The following is a 17,214-nucleotide window of genomic DNA, read 5'->3' as shown; positions in this document are numbered from 1 at the left end:
AGTAGCCACACCTTGATATCCTTGTCAGAGGCAAAGTCAGGGTCGGGGGTGGGGAGGTGTGGGGGAAGTGGGAGTGGGGGCTGAGTTTCTCTCATGCGGCAGCTCAGCAGTTTTCAGTAGCCTGCTGCCACCTCAGCGCTATGCTCCCGGTCTGTCCACACCCTTATTCCGCCTACCAGCTGTGCCCAGCCCTTGCTTTCCTTACCTTTTCTGGCCCGTATTTTTTCTTGCTTTTTAGTTGGCGAGATGCCTAATTCAACCTCTAGCGCCTCCATTTCTGGAAACATTTTACAGTTGCTACTGCCACATTTCTGCCCTCTAGTAGCTGAAACTGGAAATGCACGTGTCTGAGTCAGCCGCGATGGGAGCCCTTCATCTCAGCTATCCCGGAGGCTGAGGTGGGAGGATCGCTTAAGCCCGGCAGTTCGAGGCTGCAGTGGGCCGTGACTACGCCACTGCACCCCAGCCTGGACCAGAGAGAGAGACCATGTCTCTAAAAGTAATAACAATAAACGTGGCTGGTCGTGGTGGCTCACACCTGTAACCCCAGCAATTTGGGAGGCGGAGACCGAACGATTACTTGAGCCCAGGAGTTCCAGACCAGCCTGGGCAATATGGTGAAACCCGATCTCGACAAAAAGTTTAAAAAATTCGCGGGGTGTGGTGGTGTGCGCCTGTAGTCCTAGCTACTTGGGAGGCTGAGGTCGAAGGATCGCTTGAACTGGGAATGTCGTGGCCGCAGTGAGCTGAGACCATGGCACTGCACTCCATAATGGACAATTGCAGTGAGGCTTTGTCTGTAATAATAATATTAATAATTGCTGTGCGCAGTGGCTTACGCCTGTAATCCCAGCACTTTGGGAGGCCGAGGCGGGTGGATCACGAGATCAGGAGTTTGAGACCAGCTTGGCCAATATGGTGAAACTCCGTCTCTACTTAAAATACAAAATTAGCCAGGCATGGTGGCGCATGCCTGTAATCTCAGCTACTCGGGAGGCTGAGGCAGAAGAATGGCTTGAACCCGAGGGGTGGAGGTTTCAGTGAGCCAAGTTGCGCCACTGCACTCCAGCCTGGGCGACAGAGCAAGACTCCATCTCAAAATAATAATAATAATAACAATAAAAATCATAATTAATTAATTAAGTTAAATAATACAGAAAGACACATCTCTGACTGGAAAGACGACACCCCCCTAGCTGCTCCCTCCTTCCTCAGCTACCCTTTCAGGAGGAACTTAGATGGTGAACAGTCTCTTAACTCAAGGGAGTTCAGGAGAACTGGCTAGAAAGAGAAGTGTGGCATGGTGAAGGCAAGGTATTTCTGCGTTCAAGACACACTCTCCACCACCTCACCCCCTCAAACGGTATGTTCCTTTGTTTTCTCCATAGCCTGTGTTCACGACAGATAATCCCAGGGACAGATATAATTTTTTCTTCTTTTTTTTTTTTTTTTTTTTGAGACAGCGTCTCACTCTGTCACGCAGGCTGGAGTGCAGTGGTATGACCCCAGCTCACTGCAACCTTCGCCTCCAGGGTTCAAGCAATTCTCCTGCCTCAGCCTCCCAAGTAACTGGGATTACAGGAGCCCACCACCACACCCAGCTAAGTTTTGTAGTTCTAGTAGAGATGGGATTCTACCATGTTGGCCAGGCTGGTCTCAAACTCCTGACCTCAGGTGATCCACCCACCTGGGCCTCCCAAAGTGTTGGGATTACAGGTGTGAGCCCTGGTGCCTGGCCCCAGATTGAAAATTTGATACCCTTTCTAGTTAACAGCTATACTGTCAGTGTTTGTTTAGTGAGGGTGAAGAGAAAGTAGTTTTCTATTAATAAAAATGACTCAGACTAAGGGATTTATAATGTAATTTTCCAAGCCCTCAAACTTCATGGGAAGTATAAATTTTTTGCCATCCAGAGTTAACCACTATCCTGAGTACTAATACCATTGATTAGATTTGCCTGATGTTGAACTTCATATAAATGGAATCATATAATATGTGTTTTTTGGTGCCTGGCTTGTTTTGTTTAGCATATTTTTGAGATTTATCCACCTGGTTGCATGTAATAGTTCTTTTTACTGATGAATAGTATTCTACAGTTTGAATATATCACAATTTGCTTATTCATTTTCATATGGATGGACATTTAGACTGTTTCCAGATTTTTTTCAGGCTATTATGAATAAAGCTACTATAAACATTTGTGTACAACTCTTATTTTGTTTTGGGAAATTACTTGATGAGTAGAATTGTTGCATCATAGGGCATACATTTAAATTCATTAAGAACTGCCAGTTTTCTGAAGTGGTTGTATCATTTTACATTTTGGGAGACTTATTAAACTGGTTTTGTTTGTTTTGGGTTTGTTTTTTGTTTGGTTTTGGGGTTTTTTGAGGTGGAGTTTGGCTCTTTTTGCCCAGGCTGCAGTGCAGTAGTGCGATCTCGGCTTACTGCAACCTCTGCCTCCTGGGTTCAAGCGATTCTCTTGCCTCTGCCTCCTGAGTAGCTGGGATTACATGCATGTGCCACCACACCCAGCTAATTTTGTATTTTTAGTAGAGATGAGGTTTCTCCATGTTGGTCAGGCTGGTCTCGATCTCCAGACCTCAGGTGATCTGCCCGCCTCCGGCTCCCAAAGTGTTAGGATTACAGGTGTGAGCCACTGCGCCCGGCCCTAATTTTTAATTTTTAAAACATAACACAGATACAGAAATAAGGCAAACATTTTGCTTTATATAATTTATTAAGCTGTATGTTAGTTTTCTTCTTTCTTTCTGCATGAAAGAAGACAGTATCTTGCAAGTCACTCCAGAAGCCAGTCATATTTTCTTTTTTTTTTTTTTTTTTTTTTTTTGAGACGGAGTCTGGCTCTGTCACCCAGGCTGGAGTGCAGTGGCCGGATCTCAGCTCACTGCAAGCTCCGCCTCCCGGGTTTACGCCATTCTCCTGCCTCAGCCTCCCGAGTAGCTGGGACTACAGGCGCCTGCCACCTCGCCCGGCTAAGTTTTTGTATTTTTAGTAGAGACGGGGTTTCACCGTGTTAACCAAGATGGTCTCGATCTCCTGACCTCGTGATCCGCCCGTCTTGGCCTCCCAAAGTGCTGGGATTACAGGCTTGAGCCACCGCGCCCGGCCGCCAGTCATATTTTCATATACCTATCCCAAACAGAAATCCCCTCACCACAAAAATGATTTGCTGTCCTTTTATGTTCATTGCTACCTTCTTTCTTTTTTTTCTCCCTTCTCCCTTCTTCCTTCCCCTTCTCCCTTCCCCCTCTCCCCCCTCCCCCCTCCCCCTCCCCCTCCCCCTCCCCAACCCCTCCCCCCTCCCCTCCCCCTCCCCCCTCCCCTCCCCTCTCCTCTCCCCTCCCCCCTCCCCACTCCCCTCCCCCCTTCCCCCTCCCCTCCCCCTTCCCCCTCCCCTCCCCCCTCCCCTCCCCCCTCCCCCCTCCCCTCCCCTCCCCCTCCCCCCTCCCCCTCCCCCCTCCCCTCTCCCTCTCTCCCCCTGTCCCCCCTCCCCCCCTCCCTCTCCCCCCTCCCCTCCCCCCTCTCCCCCCTCCCCCCTCTCCCCCTGTCCCCCCTCCCCCTCCCTCTCCCCCCTCCCCTCCCCCCTCCCCCTCCCCCCCTCTCCCCCCTCCCCTCCCCCTCCCCCTCCCCCCTCCCCTTCCCCCTCCCCCCTCCCCCCTCCCCTCCCCCTCCCATCCCCCTCCCCCTCCCCTCTCCCTCTCTCCCCCTGTCCCCCCTCCCCCTCCCTCTCCCCCCTCCCCTCCCCCCTCCCCTCCCCTCCCCCCTCCCCTCCCCTCCCCCCTCCCCCTCCCCCTCCCCTCCCCCTCCCTCTCCCCTCCCCCTCCCTCTCCCCCCTCCCTTCTCCCCCCTCCCCCCTCCCCTCCCCTCCCCCCTCCCCCTCCCCCTCCCCTCCCCCTCCCTCTCCCCTCCCCCTCCCTCTCCCCCCTCCCTTCTCCCCCCTCCCCCTCCCCTCCCCTCCCCTTCCCTCCCGTTCCCTCCCCTTCCGAGACGGAGAGTCTCGTTCTGTCCTGTCGCCCAGGCTGGAGTGCAGTGGAGCTCTCTCAGCTCACTGCAAGCTCCGCCTCCCGGGCTCACACCATTCTCCTGCCTTAGCCTCCGGAGTAGCTGGGACTACAGGCGCCCGCTACCACACCCGGCTAATTTTCTGTATTTTTAGTAGAGATGGGGTTTCACTATGTTAGCCAGGATGGTCTCAATCTCCTAACCTCGTGATCCGCCCGCCTCCGCCTCCGAAAGTGCTGAGATTAGAGGCGTGAGCCACCGTGCCCAGCCCTTCTTTCTTTTAGTTTGCAGTTTTATTATCTGACTGTGCATCCCTACTTACTATAGGTTTGGGTTTTTAAAATATATTTTTAGGCCTGTAAATTCATAGGTTCTGCCTCCACCTTTTTTCCCCTTTGCAATTTATTTACTGAAGGAATTGGGTCATTTGTCCTATACAGTTTCCCAGAGTCATGATTTCGTTGGTTGAATCTTTCTTTTTTTTTTTGAGACAGGATCTTGCTCTGCTGACCAGACTGGAGTGCAATGGCAGGATCATGTCTCACTGCAGCCTTGATCTCCCCAACACCAGCTATCCTCCCACCTTAGCTTCTGAGTAGCTGAGACTACAGGTGTGCGCCACCATGCCTGGCTACTTTTTTTCTTTATTTTTAGTAGAGACAGGGTTTCGCCCATGTTGCCCAGGCTAGTCTTAAACTCCTGGGCTCAAAGGATCCACCTGCCTTGAACTCCTAAAGTGCTGGGATTACAAGCCTGCACCACTGTGCCCAGCTTGATTGCAACCTTATTAATATAGTTTGTTTATCATTATTCTCTGCCTGCTGTACTTCCTGCAAATTGATAATGGAATCCAGAGGTTCTATCAGATTCAGGTTTGATTTTTTTGAAAGGAAGACTCCTGCATATGTGTTGTCTTCTTTATCGAGAAGCATATAATATCTGGCTCGTTCTCTTTTTGTGTTGCTAGCCTCCATTGTAGTGCAATTCATCACGGGTTGCAAAATGATGATATTCCAATTCTATCAATCCTTCTTCATTTATTGTTGGAATGCTTCCATAAGAAGAAAGTTCCCCTCAGTTACTTGACTACTCCATGATATATTCATGGGAAAGGCAAGATAAATTATTGAGTCTTTCCTTTCATTTACCAGTTTTCAAAATATAGAGTTGATTTCCAAGCATCCTGCCATGAAGATCAAATTTTTCCTTGATATCATTATGAACATATGAACTTAACCTTTTTTTTGTTTGTTTTTGATACGGAGTCTCTCTCTGTAGCCCAGGCTGAAGTGCAGTGGTTCAAGCTTGGCTCATTGCAACCTCCAGCTCCCGGGTTCAAGCAATTCTCCTGCCTGAGCCTCCCAAGTACCTGGGATTACAGGTGCCCACCCCACATCTGACTAGTTTTTGGATTTTTAGTAGAGATAGGGTTTCACCACGTTGGCCAGGCTGGTCTTGAACTCCTGACCTCAAGTGATCCGCCTGCCTCAGCCTCCCACAGTGCTGAGATTTCAGGTGTGAGCCACTGCACCTGGACATATGTTAATTTTTATTGACAGTCAAGTTGTTTCATCAATGGCCAATGGCAACATCTTCAAATTAGCTCCCAAATCCTTTTCTTTTTTTTTTTTTAAGTTTTATTTTGGGTTCAGGGTACACATGCAGGTTTATTGTATAGGTAAACTGCATGTCACAGGTGTTTGATGTACAGATAATTTTTTCACCCAGGTAATAAGCATAGTACCCAATAGATATTTTTTCTGATCCTCTCCCTGCTCCCACACTCCACCCTCAAGGAGGCCCGAGTGTCTATTGTTCTCCTCCTAATATCCATGTGTTCTTGTTATTTACCTACCACTTATGAGTGAGAGCAGGTGGTGTTTGGTTTTCTGTGTCTGTGTTAGTTTGCTTAAGATAATGGCCTCCAGCTCTATCCTATTGCTGCAAAGCACATGATCTCATTATTTTTTAAGGCTGCGTAGTAGTCCATGATGTATATGTACTACATTTTCTTTATTCAGTCTACCTTTGATCCCAAACCCTTTCAACATCATTTTACCCATTTTTTGTTTTGTTTCTTTTTAATGAGACAGTCCTGCTATGTTGACCAGGCTTGTCTCAAACTCCTGGCCTCAAGTGATCCTCCTGCCTCAGTCTCCCCAAGTGCTGGGATTATAGGCATGAGCTATCACACCCAGCGTCTATTAGTTTTTGGTAGATTTTTTCCCCCTTCTCTGGTATGACATGATTCATCTTATACAATTCCTGCCTTGATCCCCAGCTTTTTTTTCCCCAAAAAAGTTTTGTGTTCTTTCAGAGGGAAATGGTATTGCAAGACCACAGTTTTGTTTTGTTTTGTTTTGTTTTTTTAATTTTTTAATTCTACGGGTTACTTGGGAACAGGTTTGGTTGCATAAGTAAGTTCTTTAGTGGCGATTTGTGAGATTTTGTTGCACCGATCACCTGAACAGTATATACTGCACCCAGTTTGTAGTCTTTTATCCCTTAACCCCTTCCCACCCTTTCCCCCTGAGTCCCCAAAGTCCATTGTGTCATTCTTATGCCTTCGCGTCCTTACAGCTTAGCTCCTACTTATGAGTGAGAACATATGATGATATATGATGTTTGGTTTTCCATTCCTGAGTTGTGTCACTTAGAATAATAGTCTCCAGTCTCATCTAGATTGCTGCAAATGCCATTAATTCATTCCTTTTTATGGCTGAGTAGTATTCCATCATGTATATATATAACTGTAATTATATATATATATTGCAGTTTCTTTATCCACTTGATTGATGGGCATTTGGGTTAGTTCTACATTTTTGCAATTGCTAATTGTGCTGCTATAAACGTGTGTGCAAGTATCTTTTTCCTATGACTTCTTTTCCTCTGGGTAGATACCCAGTATGGGGACTGCTAGATCAAATGGTAGTTCTACTTTTAGTTCTTTAAGGAATCTCCACACTGTTTTCCATAGTGGTTGTACTAGTTTACATTCCCACCAGCAGTGTAGAAGCTCGCTGTTCACTGCATCCACATCATCATCTATTATTTTTTGATTATGGCAATTCCTGCAGGAGAGAGGTGGTATCGCATTGTGGTTTTGATCTGAATTTCCCTGATAATTAGTGATGTTGAGCATTTTTTCCTATGTTTGTTGGCCGTTTGTGTATCTTCTTTTGAGAATTGTCTATTCATATCCTTAGCCCATTTTTTTGATGTGATTGCTTGTTTTTTTCTTGCTAATTTGTTTGAGTTCACTGTAGATTCTGGATATTAGTCCTTTGTCAGACGTATAGATTGTGAAGATTTCCTCCCACTCTGTGGTTTCCGAGACCACTGTTTGGATGTTAGAGTTGTTTATTGCTATTGGATTGGTCATTGTTTCTTCTTTTCTTTTCTTTTCTTTTCTTTCTCTCTCTTTCTTTCTTTCTTTCTTTCTTTCTCTTTCTCTCTCTTTCTTTCTTTCTCTCTCCCTTTCTCCTTCCTTCCTCTCTCTCTTTCCTTTCTTCCTTCCTTCCTTCCTTTCTCTCTCTCTTTCTCTCTCTCTCTCTCCTTCCTTCCTTCCTCCCTTCCATTTGTCTTCAATAGTCTACAGTTATATAACTAAATATAAATCAGGTCCTATAATGCTGCTACCTAAAATTATTTTTAGGTTGGGTGTGGTGGCTTACGCCTGTAATCCCAGCACTTTGGGAGGCCGAGACTGATGGATCATATGAGGTCAGGAGTTCGAGACTAGTCTGACCAACATGGCATAACCCCATCTCTACTAAAAATACAAAAATTAGCTGTGCATGGTGGCGCATGCCTGTAGTCCTAGCTGCTCGGGAGGCTGAGACAGGAGAGTCGCTTGAACCCAGGAGGTGGAGGTTGCGGTGAGCTGAGATCATGCTACTGTACTCCAGCCTAGGTAACAGAGTGAGACTGTCTCAAAAACAATTATTTTTAATTATTCAATTAATTTTTCGAGAACAACTACTATACTGGTTACATAGCAAACAACAAATATCGAACATGTGAATCAATGAATGAATACCCAAAATTTTTATTTCCTACTGTACTAAACTACAGCCATTCACTGGATGCCTCAAATAACCTCTTCCTATGGGCTGAATGTTTGTTCTCCCCAAAATTCATATGTTGAAACTTAATCCCTAATGTGACAGTATTAGGGATGGGGCCATTGGGAGGCAATTAGGTCATGAGGGCTTCACCCTCATAAATGAGATGAATATGCTTATGAAAGAGGTCAGAGAGAGCTTGTTTGCCCCTTCTGCCATGAGGACACAGCAAGAAGATGTTTTCTATGAGGAATGGGCTCTCAACAGATACCAGATCTGCCAGTGTCTTGATCTTGGACTTCCCAACGTCCAGAATTGTCAGCAGTCAATTCTGTTGTTTGTAAATTACCTGGTCTAGTGTATTTTTTTTTTTTTTTTTTTTTTTTTTTTTTTTTTTGAGACAGAGTCTCTCTCTGTCGCCCAGGCTAGAGTGCGGTGGCGCGATCTCGGCTCACTGCAAGCTCCGCCTCCCGGGTTTACGCCATTCTCCTGCCTCAGCCTCCCGATTAGCTGGGACTACAGGCGCCCGCCACTATGCCCGGCTAATTTTTTTGTATTTTTAGTAGAGACGGGTTTCACCGTGTTAGCCAGGATAGTCTCGATCTCCTGACTTCGTGATCCGCCCGCCTCGGCCTCCCGAAGTCCTGGGATTACAGGCGTGAGCCACCGCGCCCGGCCGTGTATTTTGTTTTAACAGCCCAAGTGGACTAAGACATCTCACATTTCCCAGCCTTTGTTGCACGGGCTCCAGCTTCCATTTGAATGATCCTTTCTCTTCTAGTCTGCCTGGAAATGTGCTTGTTCTCTAAGATTCACCTTAAATGAAACAATCTCTTTGAAACCTTCTCTCCCTTCCCCATCTTGTGCTCCTACAGTATACTCTTTGCTCCTCTGTCATACTGCTTCATTGACCAAACTCTACACATCAGGCTCCCCAGAGCTGATTCCTGTTGCTTGTAGCAAAAGTATCCTTACTGATAAACCAAGATACATATGCTTCCTGCTCTCCTAGACCCCATTTTCTAGAAGAGAGACCAATATAGCATTAAAAATTCAACTTCCAGTATTGTGGGTTTGGTGATTAAACCACCATTTTTGTCAGTTTGGATCACTTGCTTGAAAATTGAACCACTAATTTAAAGGAATTTCTATTGGAAATCTTGTGCTGAGTTTTGAAAATGAATAAACTGTAGAAATGTATGATACTTCTTGTGGCCCTCCAGTTTACATACTTCAACAAATATGTATTGCACTGTGAGAGATCATGGAAGAATAAAACCTGCTTCCTGGACAGTTTTTATTCCTGTCTTCCTGTATTTATATATTTCTTTTGAGTGAGACAGGCATTTAAATAACTAATTATGATACATATGTGTGTATATATATGTATATAAACATAGCTTTTTTAAGAAGGAGGGTCTGTTGTGAAATTTTTTACACAGGGTCTAGCTTTGTTACCCAGGCAGGGGTACAGTGGCCTGATCACGGCTCACTGCAGCCTTGATCTCCTGGACTCAAGCAATCCTCCCACCTCAGCTTCCTGAGTAGCTGGGATGCAGTAACGTGCCACCACACTCAGGCAATTAAAAAATTTTTTTGTAGACATGAAGTCTCACTATGTTGCCCAGGCTGGTCTCAAACTCCTGGGCTCAAGCAATCCTCATGCCTCGGCCTCCCAAAGCGTTGGGATTGTAATCCCAACAGTGGCATGAGCCACTGAGCCTGATGAAGTGACTTTTTTTTGGTTTAAATAAGATTTCACACCTGTAATCCCAGCACTTTGGGAGATTGATGCAGGAGGATATCTTGAGCCCAGGAGTTTGAAATCAGCCTGGGCAACATAGAGAGACCTTGTCTCTAGAAACAAAAATTAAATTAGCCGGGCGTGGTGGCACATGCCTGTAGTCCTAGCTGCTCAGAACAGAGGTGGGAGGATCACCTGAGCCCGGGAGGCAGAGGTTGCAGTAAGCCCAGCTCGCACATTGTACCCCAGTTTGTGAAACATAGCAAGACTCTGTCTCTAAGAAAAAAAAAAAAGTCACTTCTCTAAAGACCAAGAATCACCAAGAATCGGCCGGGCGCGGTGGCTCACGCCTGTAATCCCAGCGCTTTGGGAGGCCGAGGCGGGCGGATCACAAGGTCAGGAGATCGAGACCACGGTGAAACCCCGTCTCTACTAAAAATACAAAAAATTAGCCGGGCGCGGTTGTGGGCGCCTGTAGTCCCAGCTACTCGGGAGGCTGAGGCAGGAGAATGGCGTGAACCCGGGAGGCGGAGCTTGCAGTGAGCCGAGATCGCGCCACTGCACTCCAGCCTGGGCGACAGAGCGAGACTCCGTCTCAAAAAAAAAAAAAAAAAAAAAAAAAAGAATCACCAAGAATCATGCTCTACCTCATCCCCACCCTTCATGATCCCTGTCATGTGGTGTTTACAAAAGAGGCTCAATAAGTATTTGGTTGACTCTCTGGTATATAGAAATTAATTGACAGGTAAGGAGCCTCAGCAGAGATTAAGAGAGAGAAGATGGCTTGTAAATAGATTCTTGAAATGTCGTACAGCAACAGTTGAGATAATGACTACCTGGAGCCTTAAAATTTCAGCCTGAAATCCCTGCTATGTCATATATGTCATTTTATTTTATTTTTTAGTTTTTTTTTGAGACAGAGTTTCACTGTTGCTGCCCAGGCTGGAATGCAATGATGCAATTTGGCTCACTGCAACCTCTGTATCCTGGGGTCAAACCATTCTCCTGCCTCAGCCTCCTGAGTAGCTGGGATTACAGGCGCGCACCAAAATGTCCAGCTAATTTTTGTGTTTTTAGTAGAGACGGGGTTTCACCATGTTGGCCAGGCTGGTCTCGAATTCCTAACCTTAGATGATCTGCCCACCTCAGCCTCCCAAAATGCTGGAATTAAAGGTGTGAAGCACCGCACCCAGCAGTGTGTGTCATTTTAAATGTTGTATAAACAATATCACCTCAGCACTGACTCAGACGAACACTTGTCTTAGTCACCTGTATTATGTCTCTGAGCACACAAGGGTTTCCCTGAAGGTCTCCAAAGACATCCAGTTAGTCATGCCCAGAAATGAAATTAGTTTGGGAGAGTGGCATAATGGATCGGAGTTCTATTAAAAATATGTTCATTTTTGTAAAAAAAAAAAAATTCAAGAGAAATTAAAATATTTTTCTTAGGAAGAATATTAATATTTTTCACAAGGGTTGTTTTCAATTTTTAGGTTTTTATTTTTTTATTTTGTTGTATCTTTCAGACCACCAAGCCTAGATGTGAAATTGAAGAAATGCATCTTTAGGAATAGGAGTTAATGTTAGCAACAATAAGCAAAAAAAAAAAAAAAAAAAAAGTACAATTTTTAAATTTTTAAATTTGAAGCTTAGAAGTTAATTATTTTATTTTATTTTATTTTATTTTATTTTTTTGCGATGGAGTCTTGCTTTGTCGCCCAGGCTGGAGTGCAGTGGCGCAATGTCCGCTCACTGCAAGCTCCGCCTCCAGGGTTCCCTCCATTCTCCTGCCTCAGCCTCCCGAGTAACTGGGACTACAGGCGCCGGCCACCACGCCCGGCTAATTTTTTTGTATTTTTAGTAGAGACGGGGTTTCACTGTGTTCGCTAGGATGGTCTCGATTTCCTGACTTCGTGATCCGCCCGCCTCGGCCTCCCAAAGTGCTGGGATTAGGGGCGTGAGCCACCGCGCCCGGCCAGAAGTTAATTATTGAGAGTTAAGGCCAGGGCTGGGCACGGTGGCTCCTGCCTGTAATCCTAGCACTTGAATCGCTTGAACCCTTGCAGTGAGCCGAGATCATGCCAGTACACTCCAGGTTGGGCTACAGAGCAAGACTCCATCTCAAAACAAACAAACAAAAAACAGTTAAGGCCAGGTGAAGTGGTTCAGGGCTGTAATCCTACACTTCAGGAGGCCGAGGAGGGCAGATCGCTTGAGGTCAGGAGTTTGAGACCAGCCTGAGCAATATGGTGAAACACTGTCTCCATAAAAAAATTAAAAAATAAAAATTAGGTGGGCATGGTAGCATGCAACTGTGGTCCCAGCTGTTCAGGAGTCTGAGGTAGGAGGATTGCCTGAGCTGGGGAGGCAGAGGTTGCAGTAAGCCTATATCACACCAGTGCACTTGAGCCTGGATGACAGAGCGAGACCCTGTCTCAAAAAAAAAAAAAAAAGTTAAAATATAAGTCTTCTGATAAAATCTAACAATTCTAGCAAAAATTAAAAAATGGAAATAATTTTTTTCTTTTAACAATTAAAGACTGTTGTTAGGCCGGGCACGGTGGCTCAAGCCTGTAATCCCAGCACTTTGGGAGGCCGAGACGGGCGGATCACGAGGTCAGGAGATCAAGACCATCCTGGCTAACATGGTGAAACTCCGTCTCTACTAAAAATACAAAAAACTAGCCGGGCGAGGTGGTGGGCGCCTGTAGTCCCAGCTACTCGGGAGGCTGAGGCAGGAGAATGGCGTAAATCCAGGAGGCGGAGCTTGCAGTGAGCTGAGATCCGGCCACTGCAGTCCAGCTTGGGAGACAGAGCAAGACTCCGTCTCAAAAAAAAAAAAAAAAAAAGACTGTTGTTGATCCACAAAATGCTTTGTGGGGCGAAATGGCATACAAGATATGCCAGTTTGGTAATTGCCTGCTTGCTCACACCCAGACATCTATTTTCAAAAGCTAGTGAAAGGCATTTCATCGTAGAGGCCTGAATAATTTTGTGATTATGTAATGCTGAAGTTAATTTCAGAAATCACTTAAATCAAGGTGAGGATTAGCAAAGTAACCCAAAAAGATCAAAAGGTAAGAGTCATGTCCAGATATGTTTTCAAGGCTCAAATCAGAAGCTTTGACTTTTACCCTCTCCTTCTTCTGAGCTGCCAAACTGGCTTTTCTGGCAGGCTTTGTTCAGATGAGTGACAGTTGGCAGTATTTCCATTTGGGTAAAATGTCCATTGAATTTCTGGTCTCTTGTTCCCACCCCTTAACTCTTTAATTTTTTTCTCTCCTTTTAATTCCTTCCTTTCTTCCTCTCCTTCCTTCCCTTTCATCCCCTCCTTTCCTTTCTGACAGATCCCTTCCCTTCCCTTCCCTTCCCTCCTTTCCTTTCTGACAGATCCCTTCCCTTCCCTTCCCTTCCCTTCCCTTCTCTTCCCTTCCCTTCCCTTCCCTTCCCTTCCCTTCCCTTCCCTTCCCTTCCCTTCCCTTTCCTTCCCTTCCCTTCTCTTCCTTTCCCTTCCTGACAGAATCTCACTCTGTCATCCAGGCTGGATCTCACTCTGTCACAGCACACTGCAGCCTCAACCGCCCTTGCTTAAGCTATCCTCTCATCTCAGCCTCCTGAGTAGCTGGGACTATAGGCACATGCCACCATGTCTGGCTATTGCTTAAATTTTTTTTTGTAGAGGTGGGGTGGTCCTCCTATGTTGTCCAGACTGGTCTTGAACTCCTGGGCACAAGCAATCCCCTTGCTTTGGTCTTCTACAAGTGTTGGTATTACAGGTGTGAGCCACCCTGCCCAGCCTCATCTCTTTCTTCTGTCCTTTGGCTCTGCTTGGTTTCCTCGGACTCTGTGCTTGCCCTCCCCAGCCTCTCCCTCAGAACTCTTTCTGCCCTCACTGTCATGCTTTCCCATGGCCCTCTAGTTCCACGCCTGTTTTTCTATGTAAAGTATTTAGGAGGCATCCTGGGTTGGGAAAGGAAAACGGAGCAAATTTGCATTTCAATTGCTCTGGGTCAAATATCCATTAGTGTGGCAAATCTTTTTTTTTTTCTTTTCTTTTCTTTTTTTTTTTTTTTTTGAGATGGAGTCTCGCTCTGTCACCCAGGCTGGAGTTCTATGGCATGATCTTGGTTCACTGCAACCTCTGCCTCCTGGCTTCAAGCGATTCTCCCTGCCTCAGCCTCCCAAGTAGCTGGGATTATAGGCATGCACCACCACGCCTGGCTAATTTTTATATTTTTAGTAGAGACAAGGTTTCACCATGTTGACCACGTTGGTCTCAAACTCCCGGCCTCAGGTGATCCGCCAGGCTCGGCCTCCCAAGGTGCTGGGATTACAGGCATGAGCCACCACACCCGACCAGTGTGGCAAATCTTAACAAACAAGTACAAGTGTTTGTAGTGTGCTTGCTAAGAATACAGAGGACGTATAAAATGTGGGTGACTCTCACACCCATAAGGATGACTATTTTATTTATTTATTTATTTTTGAGACAGAGTCTCGCTCTGTCACGCAAGCTGGAGTGCAGTGGCACAATCTCGGCTCACTGCAACCTCTGCCTCCTGGGTTCAAGTGATTCTCCTGCCTCAGTCTCCCGAGTAGCTGGGATTACAGGCATCCACAACCAGGCCCAGCTAATTTTTGTATATGGGGTTTCACCATGTTGGCCAGGCTGGTCTTGAACTCCTAACCTCAAGTGATCCACTTGCTCTGGCCTCCCAAAGTGTTGGGATTATAGGCGTGAGCCAGTGCACCTTGCCAGGATGACTATTATTTTTTTTAAAAAGAAAAATAACAAGTGTTGACAAGGATGTAGAGAAAAATGGATCCCTCATGCACTGCTGGTAGGAATGTAAAATGATGCAGCGACTATGAAGAACAGTTTGGTGGCTCCTCAGAAAGTTAAGCGTAGAATTTCCTTGTGACCAGCAACTTCACTCCTAGGTATATACCACAAAAAATTAAACACTGGGACTTGAACAGATACTTGTACATCAATGTTCATAGCACCATTATTCATAATCGCCAAAAGTGTGAAAGCAGCCCATGTCGATTTATAGATGAATGGGTAAACAAAATGTGGCATATGCATGCAATGGAATATTATTCAGCCATAAAAAATGAAATTCTGATACATGCTACAGCATGGATGAACCTTGGAAATATTGTACTAAATGAAAGAAGCCAGACACAAAAGAACAAACATTGTATGATTCCACTTATGTGAGGTACCTGGAGTAGTCAAATTCATAACAGCAGAAAGTAGAATGTGATTACCAGGGGCAGGAAAAATGGGAAGTTGTTGTTTAATGGATACAGAGTTTCTGTTTGGAATCATGAAAAATTCTGAAAGTGCCGAGTGGTACTGGTTGTACAACATTGTGAATGTACTTAATGTCACTAAATTGTACATTTAAAAATGATTGAAAGGTCTGTTGAACAAGAGGTTGTTGTAAAAAGAAAAATAATTTTTGGTAATGATCGCAAGGATAAGTTTTATGTTGTGTTATTTTAATGTGCACACACACACACTATGTAAGTGGTTTGTTGCCAGCCCAGACTTGGTTCCACTTAAGTATCTTCTGGTCAGATGTGGTAGCTCACGTCTGTAATCCCATTGCTTTGGGAGTCCAAGGCAGGAGGATCACTAAGGCCAGGAGTTTGAGACCAGGCTGGGCAACATAGTGAGACCCTCATCTCTACAAATAATTTTTTTTTTTTTTTTGATGGAGTCTTGCTCTGTCACCCAGGCTGCAGTGCAGTGGCATGATCTCAGCTCACTGCAACCTCTGCCTCGCCTGGGTAAGTTTTAAACAAGTTTTTGTAGACAGGATCTCACTTTGTTACTCAGGTTGGTCTCCATCTCCTAGCTTCAAGTGATCCTCCCACCTCAGCCTCTCAAAGTGCTGAGATTACAGGCCACTGCACCTAGCCTACAAATAATTAAAAAAAAAAATTAGCCAGTGATGGTGGCACCCACCTGTAGTTCTAGCTACTTGAGAGGCTGAGGTGTGAGGATCGCTTGAGCCCAGGAGTTCAAAGTTACAGTGCACTGTGATTGACCACTGCACTCCAGCCTGAACGACAGAGTGAGGCCCTGTCTCTAAAAACATAAAATAGAGCGTCTTCTGACGAGAGCCAGCTTTGGGCTTTCTGAACAGCTGTGTGTCTGCCCTAATTCTAGGATGCACAGGAGACTGACTCTGTCTTCCCTGACTTCTGCCTGAAATGGGAATTCCTGTCAAGCAGAGCAGTTCCTAGAAACGCCCTACTTTATAAGACCCGGAACCCTGGAGAAAGCCCACAACTGTGTATTGTAAGTGTTCATGACATGGCACTTTCTAGAGTTATCATATTGGAGAACATTAAGTTAAAAAAAATATTTATTACCAAAAAACGCCTGTTTACTATAGAAAATTTAGAAAATAAAGGTAATCAGGAAATAAACATCACCTATAATCTATAATTCTATCACCCGAAGAGAAATCACTTTAACATTTTGGTATGTATCCTTTCAATGAATTCTATATATAATATAATACATAATATAATATATATGTATATAAGACTTCCTTTAACAATTTATCATTTGTCGTTAAAATATCTTTTGTTAGGAAATATTTATTTATTACTTTTTTTTTTTTGAGATGGAGTCTCACTCTGTTGTACAGGCTATATTTATTTTATTTTGAGATGGAGTCTTGCTCTTGTTGCCCAGCCTGGAGTTCAGTGGTATGATATCAGCTCACTGCAACCCCCGCCTCCTGGGTTCAAGAGATTCTTTCTAGTGATTCTCCTGCCCCAGCTTCTCGAGTAGCTGGGACTACAGGTACGCGCCACCATGCCTGGCTAATTTTTGTATTTTTAATAAAGATGTGGTTTCACCATGTTGGCCAGGCTGGTCTCGAACTCAAGTTCGAGACTCAAGCCTGAACTCGTTCTGAGCTCAAGTGACCTGCCCACCTCTGGCTCCCAAAGTGCTGGGATTACAGGCATGAGCCACTGTGCCTGGCCACTTTTGTGAGGAAAGATTTGGATAAAACTTTTGATTATTGAGTTAAATTGTTTTTTTTTTTTTGGCTTTAAGTAATTTATTTCATAATACTTTTAGAATTATAAAATTAGGATTTTATAATTCTAAAAGTTGCAATAGATAGTACAGAGAGTTTCTATATCTCCTTCACCCAGCTTCCTCTAATGTTAACATCTTACATAACCATGACACATTTATCAAAAATAAGGAATTTATATTGGTGTGTTCCTAAACTGCAAACTTTATTTGAGTTTTACTAGTTTTTCTACTAATCTCTTTTTTTCTGTTCCAGGATCCAACATAAGATACCACATTGCACTTAAGTATTTTTTATAATATCTAATACTTTC

General features: G+C 44.9%; 1 protein-coding gene across 1 annotated transcript in view; it reads left to right on the top strand.

The window, feature by feature from the left end:
- The window catches only part of LOC144330819 (uncharacterized), a 76,739-nt gene that overhangs the window by 31,868 nt on the left and 27,657 nt on the right, over positions 1-17,214 (top strand). The window contains exon 2 of the transcript XR_013397339.1: positions 16,016-16,147. The gene's annotated coding sequence lies outside the window, so the exon portion shown is untranslated. The remainder of the gene's footprint in view (positions 1-16,015; positions 16,148-17,214) is intronic.

The sequence above is a fragment of the Macaca mulatta genome, chromosome 8, assembly GCF_049350105.2.
Source record: "Macaca mulatta isolate MMU2019108-1 chromosome 8, T2T-MMU8v2.0, whole genome shotgun sequence".
Lineage (NCBI taxonomy): Eukaryota > Metazoa > Chordata > Mammalia > Primates > Cercopithecidae > Macaca > Macaca mulatta.
Note: the sequence above shows the minus strand (reverse complement) of the source record. Positions and strands in the feature narration are given on the sequence as shown.